Source organism: Podarcis vaucheri (genome assembly GCF_965113315.1).
Source record: "Podarcis vaucheri genome assembly, chromosome: 3".
Lineage (NCBI taxonomy): Eukaryota > Metazoa > Chordata > Lepidosauria > Squamata > Lacertidae > Podarcis > Podarcis vaucheri.
In genome coordinates, this window is record NC_138761.1 from 108,412,750 (window position 1) to 108,433,397 (window position 20,648).

Below are 20,648 nucleotides of genomic sequence, written 5' to 3' on the forward strand. Positions count from 1 at the left end.
ATGCTGATGAGAAAGTCTACTTACATCTCCATCTCCATCTCTCACTCCCTGAATGATCAAACCAAAGGAGATGTCTATGCCTCTAGAGCCCTAGTGACCAAGGAGCCAGCAGAGGGAGGTGTCACAATGAAGGGCGTGTCACAAGGACCTCCGCAACCAGGCAACCACCAGCACTCAACTGACACTACTCTCAACTGACACTACGAAGTTTCCTTATATGGCTTTTAATCCATGTTCAGCTTTTTACAAGTATGTAAAATGAAATTTATCCCTTTACATTCAAGCTTCCATTGTTCCTGCACCTACTGAGCATTAGCTATCTAATCTACCTCTCTGCCTCTTTCGTCCTATATTGATGAACAGTGGAAAACCAGAAATCACCCTGTGTGTATTTATTAATTTTATTACCCCTCTTCACTAGCAGGTCCCAGGGCAAGTTACAGCCATCTAAATTATTGTTGTTAGTAATTAAATTTGTATACCCCCCTATACCCACAGGTTTCAGGGAAGTTCACAGGAGAAGATCACAATATAAAAATACAAAATACATAACAACAACAAAAATAAAAACAACCCAATAACACCCCCACCAACACATTTTAAAAGGGCATTGGGTGTCAATCATATCGATCAAAGACCTGGTTAAAAAGGAACGTTTTTGCCTGGCACCTAAAGGTATAAAATGAAGGCACCAGGTGAACTTCCCTGGGGAGAGCATTCCACAGATGGGGAGCCAATGCAGAAAAGGCCCGTTCTTGTGTTGCCACCCTCTGGGCCACTCAAGGAGGAGGCAAATGAAGAAGGGCTTTGGAAGATGATCTCAGGGTCTAGTTCATATGGGAAGAGGTGGTCCTTGAGGTATTGTGGTCCTGAGCTGTTTAAGGCTTTATAGGTCAAAACCAGCACTTTGAATTGGGCCCAGAAACTAATTGGCAAGCCAGAGCAGTTGGGCCAGGATCAGTGTAATAGGCTCAAAGTACCTTGCCTTAGTGAGCAACCTGGCTGCCAAATTCTGCACCAGCTGAAGTGTCCAAACTATCTTAAGAGGCAGCCCAACATGTAACACATTGCAGTAATCTAACGTAGTGGTTACCCTTTTGTTTTAAATTTTAGTGCTTGGCTAAAATGTAGGGAACTGTTTCACTAAACAGTGGAGGAGTGGGAACAGGGGGTGAAACTTTTGGCCATAACCATTTTTAACGAAGATGATCCACAACAGAATTCTGTGTGCTCCTTCCCGCTTTCGTGTCAAACTGCTTGCCAAGAGAAAAGGATGGAGGATTGCACTGAGCACTGCTCAAGATGAAAACTGATTTCCCCCCTACAATGGGTGGCTTGTATTTTGGCAGGAACTTTTGTGTGCGCGCACACAGCTTCTGCCAAGTTTTGTGCTGAAAAGAAAACCCACAAATGTCCAGCACAGCGATGCTCTGTTCATTACATGACACTAATCTGCTGAGATATATTTTTTGTGGTTGCTAAAGTCAGATTGCTATTTGATAACACGTTTGTTACTGAGTGTAAAATGAAAAAGGCAGTCTTAAATGATTACTAGGGTTTTAAGATATCACAAATTTTAAGGGGTGCCTATCTCTGGATAGACGCGGGTGGCGCTGTGGGTAAGACCTCAGCGCCTAGGAGTTGCCGATCGCATGGTCAGCGGTTCGAATCCCCGCGGCGGGGCGAGCTCCCGTCATTCGATCCCAGCTCCTGCCCACCTAGCAGTTACAAAGCACCCTTAAGTGCAAGTAGAGAAATAGGTACCGCTTTATAGCTGGAAGGTAAACGGCGTTTCCGTGTGCTGCACTGGTGCAGGCTCACCAGAGCAGCTTCGTCACACTGGCCACGTGACCCGGAAGTGTCTGCGGACAGGGCTGGCCCCCAGCCTCTTAAGCGAGATGGGCGCGCAACCCCAGAGTCGGAGGATGCTGATCCAGAGAATCTAGGATGGTGTTTCATAAATTATTATAACCACAGGTAATAGCCAGGTTTTTGCCTGAGATTAGAAATGCATTCAGGATGAAAAGAACGGAAAATAAATTCATCCCTCTTATTTAAGCCTTGTATTCCCATTGATGAATTGGTTATATATTGTTAGCTACAATCCATCAGAAAGCTCCGAGCCCTTTAAATCCACATTGATTTCAGTGAGATTTAAGAGCGCAAAATTGTGGATTGGATCATGATCTCTGGTATTGTTTTCATTGTTATCTTGCCCTGATGTCAGAACAGTAACATACAACATGGTGAGTGGCAAGATGTATCTCCGATCAAACAAGAAGATAAAACAGAATAGTTTTTCTATTTAAAAAAGCGGCTCATGCATTCAATTTCCTTTATCTTCCTGGCACTGATAGAGTTTGACTCATCAAAGCTTTTCATTTGGGGATATGTTGAATTAAAAAAAACCCTTGACATTCACATTTGCTTCTGCAAAGCAAACTTCAAGTTTGCTCTCCTTAACATAAGCACAAACCCATTAGCAGGTAGTGTTTAGTTGTGACTTTCTACATCCTGATGCCTTAGTATTGGTGAACAAAGCCAACTCTTTCATGAATAGATCATTTTTCTCTCTATGCCACCACATTTTAAAAAGGAAAATCTGAAGTATCATTCTCTTGGTGGCAGCTATATTATATGCATCCATTCTTAGATTCAGGGCATGGCTAGCAAGCCCCCAGGAGAATACGCATGTGAGACAACAAGATCAGTTTTGTACTTAACCTTGCATCCCAAATTAAGGATGCTGGAGAATTCAGGTAGAAAAGGAAGAGGAAATTACTTCAGTTCACATGCTTGTCTGTGGTTAGGAATGGAAATCACTGAAATGAGTATGATGCGATCCATCTTTGGTAAGTTTGTGATCTGGTCCAGACTGCTATCTTATCAGCTTAAGGCTATTGGTTAAGAGGTTTATTTAAGGCAGGAATACTGTTCTGAAAGATTTACACAGATCTTTTTATTCACACGTGTTTTTTCCCCTATGTCAAAGTTAAGAAGGAGATATTCTGTAGCTCTTCATAGTCAGAATTTTTGAACTGAACATCCAGGAGCTCTTTCTATTGAAATTGTATAGAAAGGAAATCCTAAAGGGGATTTCTGCACTGAAAATGAAATTGGCTTCATGATGCAAATATTTAAAAAGATGTAAAGGCAGTTCATTTTGTGTGTGTTGCTGAGCTCTGGAGCTATGCCAACATGAACACTGTGCCTGCTCACATGCACCAGAACGGTTAGCAGGCACTGAGAAACATAAAATATCGCCATGCAATCCTATCAACTAGTTCTTGTTCAGGAGCTTATAAAGTGACTATAAGGTTTAAAAATCAGCATGCCTTGGTATAGGATTAGCAAAGTAGACATGCTTTTAAAATGAGGCCAACACAAAAATGCTCATTGATACGCATTTTTGCTGCTGTAAAAGTGAAAAGAGTTATTTCGCCAAGCATGTATATAATTATTATAATGCACTTGCCACAATCTTACTAAATCATTATTAATGACTGTCCTGGTGCCTTCATTATTCACCTTTAGGTGCCAGACAAAAACTTTTCTCTTCAACTAGGCTTTTGGCTGACTAACATCCTATATCGTTTTAAATTTGTTTGTGGGGATGGGTGAAGGGGGTTACTGGTTTGTTTTGCTTTTATTATGTATTTTTATCTTGTATATTTATGTTATGAACTGTCCTGAGATGTATGGATGAAGGGTGGTATACAAATTTAATAGATAATAATAAACAACATTAGGAAGCTTCTTAAAAGCCAAGTTGTTCATGGTAGAACTTCTTGGATGACGTGTGTAATGCAGCTTTCAAAAATTCTCTGCTTTTCTGTTCAGAAGCAATCAGTGATAAGCTTTGTTCTCTTATCTACTATACTAGGTTTTTGGCCAGTGGAATTTTGGTGAAATAAATGAGAATTTGTCGGTATATGGAGAGAATCACAATACAGCTGCTCACCACCTGATTGATACAAGCAGAAGAGAACATATTGTTGTGAGTTGCCAGGGGCGGGTGGCGGAAGGGGTTAGGCTGTATGATCCCTTTTAATTTCTTTTGGAGGATCCGTTTGGAGGATCCCATTGAAAGATTTGAAGAGCTGGTTTAACAACCCAGAAGCAAATCAATAAGGCTTTTCCAGCTAGGTATTTTTTATCAGTGCAGAGTGGTAATTGTAAGCTTGTAGTGCTAGCCTTTAAAGCAAAAGCGTGGTAATTGCATATTAAAAGCATAATCAATCTGTTTGAATGAAGTTTAAGTGAGGAAAGGAGGATAATCGTGTTTTCTCATTGACCCATAACCAGTAGTACTGTGAAAATAGCATTCATTGATACACAGAATGCCAGACACTAAGGTAGAATAGGTATACCTCATGCAGTTCCGTGCATGTTGTGTATGATACATTACATCAGTGTTCAGGGTACGGCTGTGTGTCTGTCTTCCTGTCCCAGAGCAAGGCTCCATTGCCCTATCTCCTGCACCATTAAGGCCATATTCTACTACATGCCTTGGAAGTGGAACTATGTTCCTGAAAGGGCCAACTAGGCTGCAATACCAGCTGCCCTATCTGACTTGGAACTCAGTCAGCTGTCACTCCTTAGGACCAATCCAGCCTCATCCTTTTAAACAACTTGTCTTGCTATAGGACAAGATCCTGCACTGCCCTCTCTGCTGCTGCTATAACTGTCCCCCTCGATAATTTGAAATTCGGTGAAAGCAATAACAAATTGAATAGTTAAAACCATACAGCACCTTGTCTTCACACATGCTGCTGCCTTTAGCACTCCCTGATGACCACCAATGTTTCCATCTCGGAATACATAGCACTGGTTCGAAATGGATGCTTACAGACACAAGATTTACCCACACTGGAAGAATGGCAGATGAAGGTGATGGACTACATGCAACTGGCAGAAATGACCGGCAGAATCCGAGATCAGGGAGAAGAAGCGGTGGAAGAAGACTGGAAGAAATTTAAAGACTATTTGCAGAAATACTGTAAAATTAATGAATGTTAAAGGGATGTTGGATTGAAAATAGTATTGGTAAAAAGATTAATAAGAATATGTAAATACGGATTGACAATGGTTGGAAATATATAGTTATAAATAGGTTAAGATATTAAGTAAAGATAAATGATAGAGGGTAAGGATTTGCTGAATTAAATATTTGAACTGGAATACAAAAAAGGGGTGTGTGAGGAGGTCAGGAAACAAGTAACTGAAATATAAGACATGAAAATATTGATTCTTTTTTTTCTTTTTTCTAACTTTCTTTTTACTTTTTATGTATTTTGTTTCTGTATTTTTGTATCTCTTTTTCTTTTATTATTGTTATTCTGTTCTATTTTTTATCCTTAATTCTGTAACTTTTTATTGTTTGTAAAATTCTAATAAATATCTTTTAAAAAAAACAAAAAACGAAATGGATGCTTACATAAAACAACGTGTACATTAAGGGGGGAAAGGTAACTGAAAAACAGTAGCTCAGGGAGGAGCAGCTGCAAAGGATTAAAATGGTGGAAATAGCCAAGGAAACTGGGCATCTCTGAGTCAAAGTTTGGGAGAGCCCCTTCCAACTTTAGGGTTCAGGCCAGATAGCCAGTTGACCAACCTACCAATTAAAGCCTGAAGCCCAACGTGATGTCTTCAAGAATTTGCTTGACTACAATTCCCATCAATCCTGGAAAATTGGCCATGCTGAGAGGAAGTTGTAGCCTACAATACCGGAAGGCACCTTGTTGGGAAGCCCCAACATGAGCCTTACTCATATGTGTGGTATGACTTAAAGTGAAAGACAAGGACCAGGGAGGGTAAGTTCTCTACCTAGCTGTGAATTCACTGAAGAACTTTTGGTTAACTGACCAATTCTTAGGCTAGCATACATCACGGGATTGTTTCAATGATTAAGGGGATTGTCTGTACACAATTGTGAGCTCCTTGGAAGAAGAGAATACAACTGTAAGAAATTTATTTAGATTATTATACCCTCCTGGAGTTGTGTGTGCTAATTTGGAGGATGAAAATATTCAACTCATGAATAATGTTATAAGCTGGGCCTCTTGAATAATGTTATGTATGAATCAAACGATGTTAAATCTGTTCCCTGAAGGTGGAGGACTACGTTTTAGCTAGGGGATATAATGAAAATTACAAATTAACAGTAGATAAGAAAGCAAGTGTTTGGGAAAAAAATGCATAAAGGATAGAGAGCAAATACTAGCCTCCACTGGAATTACAGATGCTTTGAACAAACAACTTGTCACGTTAGAAGATCAAAAATATATCAAGCCACTAGAAAAGCAATTTCACAGCGTAATGAACAACAAATGCATTGAGGGTGAAGATGTTTAATTAAATGGCAAAACTCTCCAGTTCATCCCTACTAATCTTGCCCAAAGCCTGAGTAATCAACCTTTATGTAAAACATGAAGTAGTGCAGGCCAGCTCCCCCTGAACTCAAGAGAGACACTCCATTGACTACATTGTCCTTTGGTTTACATCCCAAGTGGCATTTGGTAGAGGTCTTGAAACTGCTTTTGTCTCACTGTTCCTGCATTATTCACAAAGCACAAAGCTATTTACTCATACATATTTTAATTTGCCTAACCAAGTGGAACTGAACCGTGAAGTTAGATTATTCAAAGCCGAGAGTGCGTCATAATGCTTACTGTGTACGGATGATACCCTAATAGCGCCCTGCAATTCGCTTTGTTATACATGTGCTTATTTAGACATATCGAATGAAAAACACACACACACACACACCCCAAATCATATTCACCACTTCCTGTTAATATCAGTCTTAACTTTCATCCATTGAAATTAATGGGACTTATCTTTGGGTAGATTGAGGCCAACAAGGGAGATTATAGTTCTGGATAGATCCAGTTTACAGTGGTACCTTGGGTTACGAACTTAATTCGTTTCGGAAGTCCATTCTTAACCTGAAGCATTCTTAACCCAAGACGCGCATTCCCTACATAGGCCTCCCACGGCCCCAGAAGTGGATTGAGCTTGTATCCCGGGGCAAAGTTCGCAACCCGGGACACCTACTTCTGGGTTTGTGCAGTTCGTAACCCAAAGTGTTCGTAAGCAGGACTGTTCGTAACCCGAGGTACGACCGTACTATCTAATTTGGTATAATAATTTATTATTTATACCCTGCCCATCTGGCTGGGTTTCCCCAGCCACTCTGGGCGGCTTCCAATCGAATATTAAAAACAATACAGTGTCAGACATAAAAAACTTCCCTAAACAAGGCCGTCTTCAGTTGTCTTTTAAAAGTAAAATAGTTGTTTATTGCTTTGACATCTGATGGGAGGGCGTTCCACAGGGCAGGCGCCACTACCGAGAAGGCCCTCTGCCTGGTTACCTGTAGCTTTGCTTCTCGCAATGAGGGAACCGCCAGAAGGCCCTCGGTGCTGGACCTCAGTGTCCGGGCTGGATGGTGGGGGTGGAGACGCTCCTTCAGGTATACTGGGCAAAGGCCATTTAGGGCTTTAAAGGTCATCACCGACACTTTGAATTGTGCTCGGAAACGTACTGGGAGCCAATGAAGATCTTTCAGGACCGGTGTTATGTGGTCCCAGCGGCCACTCTCAGTCTCCAGTCTAGCTGCCGCATTCTAGATTAATTGCAGTTTCCGAGTCACCTTCAAAGGTAGCCCCCACGTAGAGCACATTGCAGTAGTCCAAGCAGGAGATAACTAGAGCATCCACTACTCTGGCAAGACAGTCTGAGGGCAGTTAGGGTCTCAGTCTGCATACCAGATGGAGCTGGTAAACAGCTGGTATTTATTCAGAGAAGGCAGGTCCATTAGTATGAATGAAACACTGCCCCATTAACCAGTCCCCACAACTACCCCAAGGAATGTCATTGCTTGTTAGCTTTCTCTTCCTTGGATTCATTATGAAACAGAGCTCTTGAGGATATATATATTTGTTCCCAGAAAGTGTCTTCACAGTTCACTTTCATTCTCCAACCTCCTCCCACTAGGGCATGCAATTTTAGTGGGGTGAAACTTATTCTTTTGCACATTTCTTCAGTGAGGGGCTGTAAAAGTACGTTTCTTGGGTGCGAGGAATTCAAATCTACTATTATTTTTTTGGGGTGGGACAACATTTAGCTTGGCAGGTCTACATTTGATGAAGAAGCACATAAACTGCTTTTGGAAAACCAAAGAATTTTAATGTTACCTTCTGAAAATATCAGGTAGTGCTAAATAAATAGAAAAATAATGTAACTGCAAATAGCTGGCAATCGTTTTTATGCACTTTTACAAACATTTTACTTACCAAGCAAAACTAAATTATATTAATTTAACCAAAATATATTTTGTATTCCCAAGTCATGTTACAACATTTTAGCACCCCTCATTTGGGGAATTTGAAAACTGAAAAATTCAACACACCCTACCCACCTTGATCTCTTTAGCAAAAACACCACAAACAGCCTGAAAATTGGGTAAGTGAGGAGAAAAACAGAAACCTCTCTCCCTGCAAATAAATACACCAATTGCTACACAAACCTCATAACTGCTTTTTGATCTCAAGCTCAAATGACACATTACGTGGGAAATCTGTGACTGGAACACTCAATAAAAGTAATAACCCTGAAATACAGTTCTGTGAGCTTCGATTGATCTGGTGCCAGGGTTCTGTGGGCCCTTGGCTTAGTGCTACCAATTGCAGAACCACAGCATTGTAAAGTTGGAAGGAACCACATCCCTGAGACGAAGCGCCTCGTGTTCTACTGTCTCAAGCTATCCCGGCTGTCACCCAAACACTGGGTGATCCCCGCTATCACTCTGGCATTGCTATTGGACTGGTCACCTGGCACCACTTTGGCATGCTGGTGGAACCCCACTCCTGCTGGATAGGCAAACCTGGTTAAAAATGCATTATAAAAATGTGACACCAGTGGGCGATACAGAGCAGCAATCTTTTGGCAATGGGAAATTGCATTGAGAGCTATATAACCTTTTTATAGCCTTTTATAGCATTTTTTATAGATCAGTGTAGATCCAGCCCTGTTGTCCTCACTATAGTGGAATGAGAATTGAGTGGCTGCTTGGCTGCACTTGGTGCCTCGAAATCACCGTGTTTTATGTCTCACAATGTAATGTCATGCATCTGACATTAATAATAATAATAATAATAATAATAATAATAATAATAATTTGTATGCCACCTAGGCTGAACTGTCAGTTTGCATTTCTTAGTGCAGAAAGTATTGATCTGATGTGTAGATATTTTTCCTATTCTACTTAATTCAAGAGGCTTCTGGAAGCTTCTCTGTATGAAAGAAGCAACCAGAAGGCTTCATGATGTTTGGGTTATTCCTTCCGAGAAGCTGAGTACAGCTGGTTTAAACTGGTTCTGTTATTTATTTCTGTCAAGGTCATGCTGACTATAAGACTAAGGCCAGAAGGAGCTTGAGTTTCACTTTTTCTTTCTATCTCCCTTCCTTCTGGTGTGGTGTTCTGTACATAATATGCTATACAGTAGTACAGTGGTGCCCCGCAAGACGAATGCCTCGCAAGACGGAAAACCCGCTAGATGAAAGGGTTTTCCATTTTGGAGGTGCTTCGCAAAACGAATTTCCTATGGGCTTGCTTTGCAAGACGAAAATGTCTTGCGAGTTCCTGCGGGGTTTTTTTCCTCCCCCCCGTTTCCCCAAGCCGCTAAGCCGCTTATCAGCTGATCCTAAGCCGCTAAGCCGCTTAACAGCTGATCCGCTAAGCCGCTTATCAGCTGATCCGCTAAGCCGCTTAACAGCTAAGCCGCTTAACAGCTAAGCCGCTAAGCCGCTTATCAGCTGATCCGCTAAGCCACTTATCAGCTGATCCGCTAAGCCGCTTATCAGCTGATCCGCTAAGCCCGCTAAGCCGCTAATAGCGCTAATCCGCTAAGCCGCTAATGGGCTTGCTTCGCAAGACGAAAAAACCGCAAGATGAAGAGACTCGCGGAACGGATTCTTTTCGTCTTGTGAGGCACCACTGCACCGTGGGTTAAGTCCTTAATTCGTTCCGGAGGTCCGTTCTTAACCTGAAACTGTTCTTAACCTGAAGCACCACTTTAGCTAATGGGGCCTCCTGCTGCTGCTGCCACGCCGCCACTGCGCGATTTCTGTTCTCATCCTGAAGCAAAGTTCTTAACTTGAGGTACTATTTCTGGGTTAGCGGAGTCTGTAACCTGAAGTGTATGTAACCTGTAGCGCATGTAACCCAAGGTACCACTGTAATGTTAAGGTTTAGACTTATGTTATTGTAAGTTTAAGTTAAGTCTGCTGCAACTGGATTTCTTATGGACAGTGCCAATCCTGAATGTATTGGATTTGTGACCATTATGCTCATTTGCCTTCAGCAGCAGTAAAGCTCTGCTGGATGAAATACAATTGCCACTGGTCAATTTTTTTGGGAATCCTGCAACGTGTTTAAGTTTTTACTCTGCTAACTATGCATTGGAATCTACTCTGGATCAATATTGAGAATAATTTTCACGGCAGGTCATGCACCCATAATGTTTTTTTTTTCTTTTTTCCTGCGCTGATGGGTTCCTGAGGCTGAGCAGAGTGCTGAGGAGGTCTGGCTGTGCGGGATCCATTGTGCACTGAAACGTATCTTACTGCCTCACCTTGAATGTGACAGGAGCCTCACCACAAAGGATGCAGGCTTGTACCTAAGTAACATTTCATATCAAAAGCCATGGATGGATAATTCCTGGCCTTGCAGAGTTGAGTTAATTAACTGTCATGCCACAGGGTGAAAGCCTGGCCACGTGGGCAGCCCATTTATTCAATCTATTTCTAGCTGGGTACTCTTGCCTTTTGCTGGAAAAAAAGATGATCTTTAGAAGTTCTCAGAAATGCAAAGAAATACCTGACCTAATTAACACAATCTAGCGGCAACGTGGTCGCATCCAGGCTGACAGGGAATGAACTCCCTTTCTTGAGAAATGAAAAAAGGATATTTAATTACTGTGGGGCATGCTTGTCAGTGGATAATCATTTGTTCCTAATGAGCGGTCATCTGCCGATTTAAGGCTGTTACTTGTATTTTGAGACGGCGTTGGGTTCTGAAATTAATTAGCCACCAGGGATGTGCAGGGATTATCACCGCCACGCACACTAGGGTCTTCCTCCAGCCACGGCAAGAAAACTCTCTCATGGCTCGGAGCAAAGGCAAATCACACACGCAGTCTTGGGCCACGTGCAGAGTTCCAGCTGAACCAAGCTTTTCTGCAAGTGTGAGTTGCGGGTCACTGGTGGTGGTCCCCAGCTCACCGTTTGAGATACACCACATTGATTGGGAAATCACATCTGAGGGTGGGGTTGGGAGATCAATGGTGGCTGGCAGCTGCATGCCTTGCTGGGGTGGGTCAGAACCAGTGGCAGCCTAAGGGGGAATTTGTAGGGGGGTGTTATTAGAACATGTGTCAGCCCTGGTAGGATGCCTGCATTTAGAAATTGTTCCGCGTTGCTCCTGTAGGCAAATAATAATTAATAATAATAATAATTTATTATTTATACCCCGCCCATCTGGCTGGGCTTCCCCAGCCACTCTGGGCGGCTTCCAAGAAATATCAAATACTGTAAACTCAAATACCTCAAACATTAAAAGCCTCCCTAAACAGGGCTGCCTTCAGATGGCTTCTAAAAGTCTGGTAGTTGTTGTTCTCTTTGACATCTGGTGGGAGGGCGATCCACAGGGAGGGAGCCACTACCGAGAAGGCCCTCTGCCTGGTTCCCTGTAACTTGGCTTCTCGCATTGAGGGAACTGCCAGAAGGCCCTCGGTGCTGGACCTCAGTGTCCGGGTAGAACGATGGAGGTGGAGACGCTCCTTCAGGTCTACTGGACCGAGGCCGTTTAGGGCTTTAAAGGTCAGCACCGACACTTTGAATTGTGCTCAGAAACGTACTGGGAGCCAATGTAGGTCTTTCAAGACTGGTGTTATATGGTCTCGGCGGCCACTTCCAGTCATATGGATTAGTCATTGTAAGCAAATTTTAAAAAATCAATCACTGTATAGTTCGTACCCCAAATGCTTTCAGTTTCTGGATTGCATATTTAGAGGCAATGAATGTGCATTCAGAGGACTTCCACAACACTTAAGATTTTGACATCTGCTTCACTCATGGGTTCTGTAGTGGTTCTCCCTGAAAAATATCTCTCTCCTCATGTCCATTTGGAAATGCCCCCAAATCAATTCATTCTTCCCCTCCATATCTTTCTTCATTCCTCTGTATCAGGCACCCCCAAACTCCCGATGTTTTGGGACTACAATTCCTATCAACCCTGACCACTGGTCCTGTCAGCTAGGGATGATGGGAGTTGTAGTCCCGAAACATCTGGAGGGCTGAGTTTGGGGATGCCTGCTCTGTATTTTACCCAAGAAAACCTTCTTCACCAAAGCCTATACTCTGTGCACTCATCCACTGAAGGGCTGCAATAAGTAGAACTGTTCAGCCATTTTTTTTAAAGCTAAGTTATTGCCATTCCTTCACACACTTTTGCTGCACCTGATGACACAAGAGAGAACCACAAGAAACAGTCCACCTTCCTTACATGATTCCTCTTTACAGCTGTTATGTGTCACACCACCAACCTATTAATCTGATGGTGGTTATACAGTGTTGTTCACACTGACCATTTCCAGGAAGCGCACCTTTTCCTTACATAACAGCCAGCATGGCTGACTTACTTTTAGCAGATGCTGGCTCCCTCCTGGAAAATACGCTGCATTTAATGCTGATTCAGTTTGGCAGGTGTGATAATCAGCCTCCAGGATCACAGACTAGACTATTCAGAGACAGAAATTCTCCAGTAGCGGGAAGTCTAGGAAGGAGCCTAGCCTGAGGAAAAGCTGGCTTGCAATTTCTTCTCTAGACGAAATATTTTCTCGCGGAGATATTTTCTACCTCCAGCTTGGGGCTGAAGAATTGTAGCAATATGTCTGAGTCAGACAGTAACTCTCTCTCTTTTTTTTAAAAGGTCTCTGATCTCCACACATGTACTTCCTTCCATGTTCCAAGCATTAAGATTTCCTGCTGATGTGAGGGAAACTTGTTACTAAAAGGTAAAGGTAAAGGACGCTGGACGGTTAAGTCCAGTCACAGGTGACAATGGGGTTGTGGCGCTCATCTTGCTTCCAGGCTGAGGGAGCCAGCGTTTGTCCACAGACAGCTTTCCAGGTCATGTGGCCAACACGACTAAACCACTTCTCGTGCAATGGACCACTGTGACGGAAACAAGAGCGCACAGAAATTTCCCCACCACAGTTGTACCTATTTATCTACTTGCACTGGCGTGCTTTCGAACTGCTAGATTGGCAGGAGCTATGGGAGCTCACTCCGTCATGGGGATTCGAACCGCTGACCGGCAAGCCCAAGAGGCTCAGTGGTTTAGACCTGAGCGCCACCCACATCCCAAACTGGTTACTAACCTGTTTACTAACCTTGCAAAACTGCAGACAGTAAGACGTTAAATCTTGCAAGGGAAAGAGCTCTGCGTAGGTGGAGATCGCAAGAGTGGAATTTCCAGCCCAAATGGGAAAGGTTTTATTGGCAGCACTGCAAAGGGTTTGGAATTCAATCTCTAGGATTCTCCACTTGATTGTCTGGAATGCTTCCAACTGTGGGAGCATAAGAAGCGACTCAAATGAGAGGCCACAGGGTCTGATTTTGCTCTCAATGCAAGCTAGCGGTTTGGAGTGGTGGGATTCTGCCAGCATGTGGAAAGTCAAAGAAGACGGATTGGACATGAAATGTAGGCGGAGCCAGAATTTTAAAGCGGTGAGCCACACTTTGGTTTCCAGCAGCCTTTGTCCAGTTTCCAGACACATGGCTGCATATGGCACACAATTTGGCAGCCCCAGGATTTTGCGCAGAAATTTGGACCGGATGCGTTCCAGCAGTTGGTTAACTGCACCGATCCATAACGGAATGACACAAAGGAGTTTGGGGGCTACTTTGGTGTTAAAGACCTGGAACCAACTGATTTCCTCTGTTTAAGAAGAAACAGGTAATAGCCAGAGCTAGAGTATATCTGCTACATTAAATGCAAGCTTACAAATCCAGTCGAAACAAGAATTTGAACATATTGTAATAATAATAATAATAATAATAATAATAATAATAATAATAATAATAATAATAAATAATAATAATAATAACAATAATAATTTATTATTTGTACCCGCCCCTCTTGCTGGGTTTCCCCAGCCACTCTGGGCGGCTTCCACAAAGACCAAAAATACACTAAGATGTCACACATTATTTTTTTATTTTTTTTTTTAATAAAATTTTTATTGGTTTTACAAAAGTTTTTATAACAAACAAACATAAAGAAAACAGACAAACAAACAAATATAATTTCATAATGTCCTTTCATAAACTTCTTTCCTCGGACTTCCCCATACCTCCCCTTTCTGCATCCTCATGTCCAAATTTTATAGCAACTTGTAAATGTTTTTTCCCGTCCTAATTCATCATAGTCCTTTCTTAATCTAATCTTATATTACTGCAACCCTTTCTCTCTATAAAATCTCGACATTCTAAGCTTCATCAAGTTTATAATAGTCCTTAAGATAAATCTTAAATTTCTTCCAGTCTTCTTCCGCAGTCTCCTTTCCCTGGTCACGAATTCTGCTCGTAAGATGTCACACATTAAAAACTTCCCTAAACAGGGTTGCCTTAAGACGTCTTCTGAATGTCAGGTAGTTGTTTATCTCTTTGACATCTGATGGGAGGGCATTCCACAGGGCAGGCGCCACTACCGAGAAGGTCCTCTGCCTGGTTCCCTGTAGCTTTGCCTCTCACAATGAGGGAACCGCCAGAAGGCCCTTGGCGCTGGACCTCAGCGTCCGGGCAGAATGATGGGGGTGGAGACACTCCTTCAGGTATACTGGGCCGAGGCAGTTTAGGGCTTTAAAGGTCAACACCAGCATTTTGAATTGTGCTCGGAAATGTACTGGGAGCCAATGTAGGTCTTTCAAGACTGGTGTTATGTGGTCTTGGCGGCCACTCCCAGTCACCAGTCTAGCTGCCGCATTCTGGATTAGTTGTAGTTTCTGGGTCACCTTCAAAAGTAGCCCCACGTAGAGCGCATTGCAGTAGTCCAAGAGGGAGATAACTAGAGCATGCACCACTCTGGCAAGACAGTCTGCGGACAGGTAGGGTCTCAGCCTGCGTACCAGGTGGAGCTTGTAGAGAGCTGCCCTGGATACAGAATTGACCAGTGCCTCCATGAACAGCTGTGAGTCCAAAATGACTCCCAATATTAATACATTCCCAGCTGCATTGTACTTTTGGCATCACCCATGTAATCCTGCTTTGCAGCATAAATGGCAAAGGCTGGAGACAGTGGAGTGGCAAAGAGCTGCATTAACTCCTTATTCTATCGTTTTGCTAGAGGCTCCAGACCCAGATGTGTGTCTGCTTTGCCCCTGTGCAAATGGCATCTGCTCTGGTCCTTGCATATCAGCTGTGCCTCCAAGGAATGTTAATAATCTGGCTGTCATACAGATGCCTTTTGAAACTGCGATACTCTGCGTCTATCATACTCCAGGCCATTTAGCCTTCCTTCCCCCTTAACGAAAACGCCATTTTAATTGGACGCTGATTATTTATGATTAATGCGATAACAGGTTTGAATATAACCTTCAGATATATTCATGCACCAAAGGACTTCCATGGCAAGCACACGTTTTCAAAATCAGACATTTATCATATAATTATTGAGGGCTTGAAGTGCCTAGCTTGCATCCATGTCAGTGCTTTATGTATATTTTGTTATAATTTCCAGAACGGTACCGGCAGCCAGAGCAGGAAAGGGCCTTGTGGCATTTTAAAAATGTATTATGACATAAGCTTTCATGGACATGAATGTATTTCATTGGATGCATGCAATGTAATCCAAAGTTGACAGGTAATATCCACATGGACATAAAGGCAAGGAAACCTATGACCTGAATGGGAGTTGAATGCAAAAAGGTGCATTCTGTCAATTTTTGTTTCCCATGTTTGCATCAGTTTGCATTTTTTTTAAAAAAACAAAACCCTGGTGAAAACTCATCAGTGGATTTCTCCTAATCTACATATCTTCGTATGCAACATTGTCTATTAAGCACATTTGCACAAAGCAATTCCCCTCAGTAAAATGCATTTTTGTATTCTTTTCACTAATATGTGCATGTTTATACACACTTTAGAAGATAGATTTTTGTACACATTACTTGGCATTGCAAAATTCAGAGGAGTGTGAATTGCAAAGGATGGCTCGGTTTTGACTTGCATATTGTGTCTGAAGGCGTGAGTCAGGTAGGATCACCTTTAAATCTCCTTTTCTTTAATAATAATAATAATACAATAATGAAATAAATAGTTAACAATTTGCTGCCCTTTTATGACATATAAAACCAGCTGTTTAAGATGGCGGGGCTGCTTGGCTGGGTTGGCGCTTTCTATCGACTGCTGCAGAATTATCCCTCCGGTTGGCAATATTCATTGAGAGATAGCTGTGAAGTACTTGCCCTGGTTCTTTACAGAACAACAAAGGCAGGTGAATTACATCATACCTTTTATGGCATCAGTTAGGTGTTCAAAGAAACTGTAGGCTGGAATTCCTCAACAGATCTATTCAGGTAACAATTCTGAGTGGAAAGACCTCTGAAATCACCCTTTTGCAGTAAACAAATCTCCCGAAGCAGATTCTAGAGTACCTTTAACACAATGTCCTTGTCCAGGGTGCTGAACAAAGACAAGTTGCCATGTGAACCATTGCGTTTCGTCAAGGACAGAGGCTGTTTAGCGGGTGCAGATTTTTGCAGGATAGTCACAGAAAATGTACTTCAATGGCATTTGTGCATTAAATAAGGAGCTCCACAAATCAGTTACCTATTACAATGGTATCTCGGGTTACATACGCTTCAGGTTACATACGCTTCAGGTTACAGACTCCACTAACCCAGAAATAGTGCTTCAGGTTAAGAACTTAGCTTCAGGATAAGAACAGAAATCGGGCTACGGTGGCGCGGCGGCAGCAGGAGGCCCTATTAACTAAAGTGGTGCTTCAGGTTAAGAACAGTTTCAGATTAAGAACAGACCTCCGGAACGAATTAAGTACTTAACCCGAGGTACCACTGTACATAACTTTCCCCCCTCTGTAGTCTCTTCTGAATGAGGTGGTGACTCCTGTATAACTTGCATTTTCTGCTTAAAGAAATAACAAAGCCCTGGATGGAATTCAGTGTTGAACGACGATGGATGTTTCAACTGCACAAGCATTTCAACTTGCCAGATGAAATGATTGCCCCTCTCCTCTCTCCATGCATTATTCCGGGGGTGATCCAGATCTTCTCCAGACCCAATTGCAAGGGGCATGTGAGGGGAGGAAAGCTCCACTATGCAAGCTGTAGTCCTTGCTCAGAGCTTCCACTGATGGGGCTCGGTAAGAGAATCCAGCGCCCTTGGTTTCATTTCCTCAGTGCACTTTTGCTAAAGAAAACAAGAGTCGCATTCATTCTTCCCATTGAGGTTGGCAGGAGGTTTCCCAATTTTTTATCTCATCCCTTGACTTGGCTATTTACATTTTTCCCTTCAGATTTATGAAATGATGTTTCTGGAATAGACCAGTATAGGTCATGTGGGTCTGTTCTGTTCATTCCAATCTCCCAAGGCTTTAGTTAATGCTTTCATTTGTGGCGCTTTCATCTTATTTTCCACCCTAGTATTCATTTTACCCATTACATCAAAGAGAGGGTCTAATGAGGTTCTGACTGATTCATCCAACTGTTGTCTTTTGGCCACTAATGACAGCAACTCTAAAGAAAATCTTGATGAGGTTTGCTATGTGAAAAATAGAAGCTTTGAGCTTAAAAATATATATAATCCTATGTGCTTTAATTTTGGTTCCTAGGCAACTTTCCTCATTCTGACAGCTGCAGCGAGCTGGATAGTGCCTCAGGCCAAGGATAGAATCCTATTTTAGTTAAAGCCCGAGCAAACATATTTCTGAAATTGGCCCATTTTGTGGAAGATTATCTTTCTGCTTTCTCCATCAAAAACTGAAAAGAAAACAGAATAAGATTTGTCATCCTAATTTTTATTGTAATTCAGGTTTAGTATTTTATCTTCGGTTGGTTTCTGAGGAAACTGGGTAAGGCCCAGATGTTCAGGTATTTGAAACACACAGTCTCTTGCCTCTGATGAAGTGGGCTCTGGGTCACAAATTCTTTAATTTAAAAAACATATTTCATATGCCACAAGAATCTCTGTGGCTTTTGCTGCAATGGACGGAGGCTCAAAGCTGACAGCTAGCCAGAAGGGAGCTCAGGAACATGTCCTCTGCTGGTGGAGAGAAACTCCATCCATGGAATAACACCCATATTTCTGGAGGAGCCTCCCATTTGTTCAAGGAAAGCTCTGCAGGTGCAGATGGTGGTGGCGGTGGCAAGTGGTGTGTCTGGAGGATCCAAGGCCACCTTACACTCACAAAATACAAAAAGGGGGATGGGCCACAACAATACCAATCCTGAAGCTGGTGTAGTTCATACCCCCCACTGGAATACTGTGTCCCATTCTGAGCGCCACAGTTTAAGAAGGATGTTGACAAGCTCGAACGTGTGCAGAGAAGAGCGACCAAGATGACCAAGGGTCTGGAAACCAAGTCTTATGAGGAATGGATGAGGGAGCTGGATGTGTTTAGCCTGGAAAAGAGGAGACTGAGAGGAGATCTGACAGCCATCTTCAAATCTCTCAAGGGCGGTCACATGGATGATGGCTCAAGCTTGTTTTCTCCTACTCCAGAGGGTCAGACCTGAACCAATGGCTTCAAGTTACAAGAAAGGAGATTCCAACTAAACATCAGGAAGAACTTTCTGACAGTAAGAGCTGTTTGATAGTGGAACAGTCTTCCTTGGGAGGTTTTGGGCTCTCCTTCATCTGTGGTTTTGAAGCAAAGGTTGGATGGCCATCAGTCATGGGGCTATGGCTGAGATTCCTGCATTGCAGGGGCTTGGACTAGATTATCCTCAGGGTCCCTTCCAGCTCTATGGTTCTCTGATTCTGTGGTGTGCATGGAAGGCAAAATAAATCAGAAAATAAAAGGCTGCCCTTTGCCTCTCTCTCTGACCACAAGGATTTTGCGGGCTATAGGATGTGACAGTAGCATTCTCCCACTGCCACCACAGCTGCCCTTCCCAAACCCACCAGCTGACCCTCTGATAGCCATACACTCTCACAAACGGTGTACTGTGGTACCTCAGGTTACGTACGCTTCAGGTTACAGACTCTGCTAACCCAGAAATAGTACCTCAGGTTAAGAACTTTGCTTCAGGATGAGAACAGAAATCGTGCTCCGGTGGCGCAGCAGCAGCAGGAGGCCCCATTAGCTAAAGTGGTGCTTCAGGTTAAGAACAGTTTCAGGTTAAGAACGGACCTCCTGAATGAATTAAGTACTTAACCCGAGGTACCACTGTAGTTTGAGAAAATAAATAAATGTATTTTCTAAGCCAAACCCGGAGATGTGAAATGAAACCGTCCCTCTGCAGCCCACCACTTTCATCTCTCTGACATCTGTAAAACAGATGAAAAAGGCTTTAAAGAAAGCACATAGATTCAATTGTAAAAATGGCTTTCCCCCGCCCTGCCTTGTGACTCACATTAATGGCATTCACAAGTTCTGAGTTTCAGGTAAAAAGAATCCCTGCTATTGTTGTTCTTCAGAAGTTGACCTGGGCTCATTCAGGCAGTGAGTGTGTTTGCCTGCTCTGAAAAGAAAACACATTCTATTATCCATCCATTTCTCTTGGAAGTATGTGTGTATGGGGGTGGGGGTGGGGGAGGGAGTGATGATACAGAAGGGCTAGCTCATGCTTTTATGCTCTCAACCATATCCCTGGCAGTTGGCTTGCAAAAATACAGTGGTACCTTGGGTTAAAAATTCTTAACCTGGAACCATTCTTAACCTGAGGTACCACTTTAGCTAATGGGGCCTCCCACTGCCGCTGTGCCGCCGCTGCACGATTTCTGTTCTCATCCTGAAGCAAAGTTATTAACCTGAGGTACTACTTCTGGATTAGCGGAGTCTGTAACCTGAAGCGTCTGTAACCTGAGGTACCACTGTATAGCAAAAGCCTGTGTTCCCAGGCACTGTAGGGTTAGGTTACTTTACAGAATAAAGTATTATTTTTTAAGGAAGTTTTTAGACTAGGGAGAGCAGCTACTTTTCCAGGGATTGGAGGAGAAGCAACGGAGAGTTAATGAGGCTGAGAATTATAAAAGCAAAGCAGAAAAAAGGGGGAGAAAAAGCTGGCTGCTGCAGAGCAAACTGCTTTTGAGCAAATCCTCTCGTGAGCGAAGACAGGATAAAAATTGCAGGACAAAATGCATTAGGGGGAAAACGCTGTACTGAACACTCCCCCCGCCTTGGCACTTCAAAACAACATAAATTTGCACATGTTAAGCTTATGTGAAAAAAATCATTTATTTGAAAAGGTGTGGTTCCCCCAGCTTAAAAAAAAAAAAAAGATGTCAGCACTGCACAGATATCCTAGAGTTTGTAGCAGTCTCTGAAGAGAACACATTCAAATAACAATTTCCTGGCTTATTAGTGCTAGAAAACATACAAACACACACACACACACACA

At 42.7% G+C, this 20,648-nt stretch overlaps 1 long non-coding RNA gene across 2 annotated transcripts; it reads left to right on the forward strand.

Moving 5' to 3' along the window:
• Positions 1–133: 133 nt before the first annotated feature.
• LOC309528339 lies at positions 134–18,152 on the forward strand. Of its 2 annotated transcripts, XR_014217681.1 has the most exons (4): positions 134–249; positions 12,995–13,079; positions 16,212–16,320; positions 16,746–18,152. It is a non-coding gene; the product is annotated as an uncharacterized lncRNA (long non-coding RNA). The 2 variants fall into 2 exon arrangements; XR_014217682.1 differs by lacking the exon at positions 134–249 and having other exon boundaries at positions 12,707–13,079.
• The last annotated feature ends 2,496 nt before the right edge of the window (positions 18,153–20,648 follow it).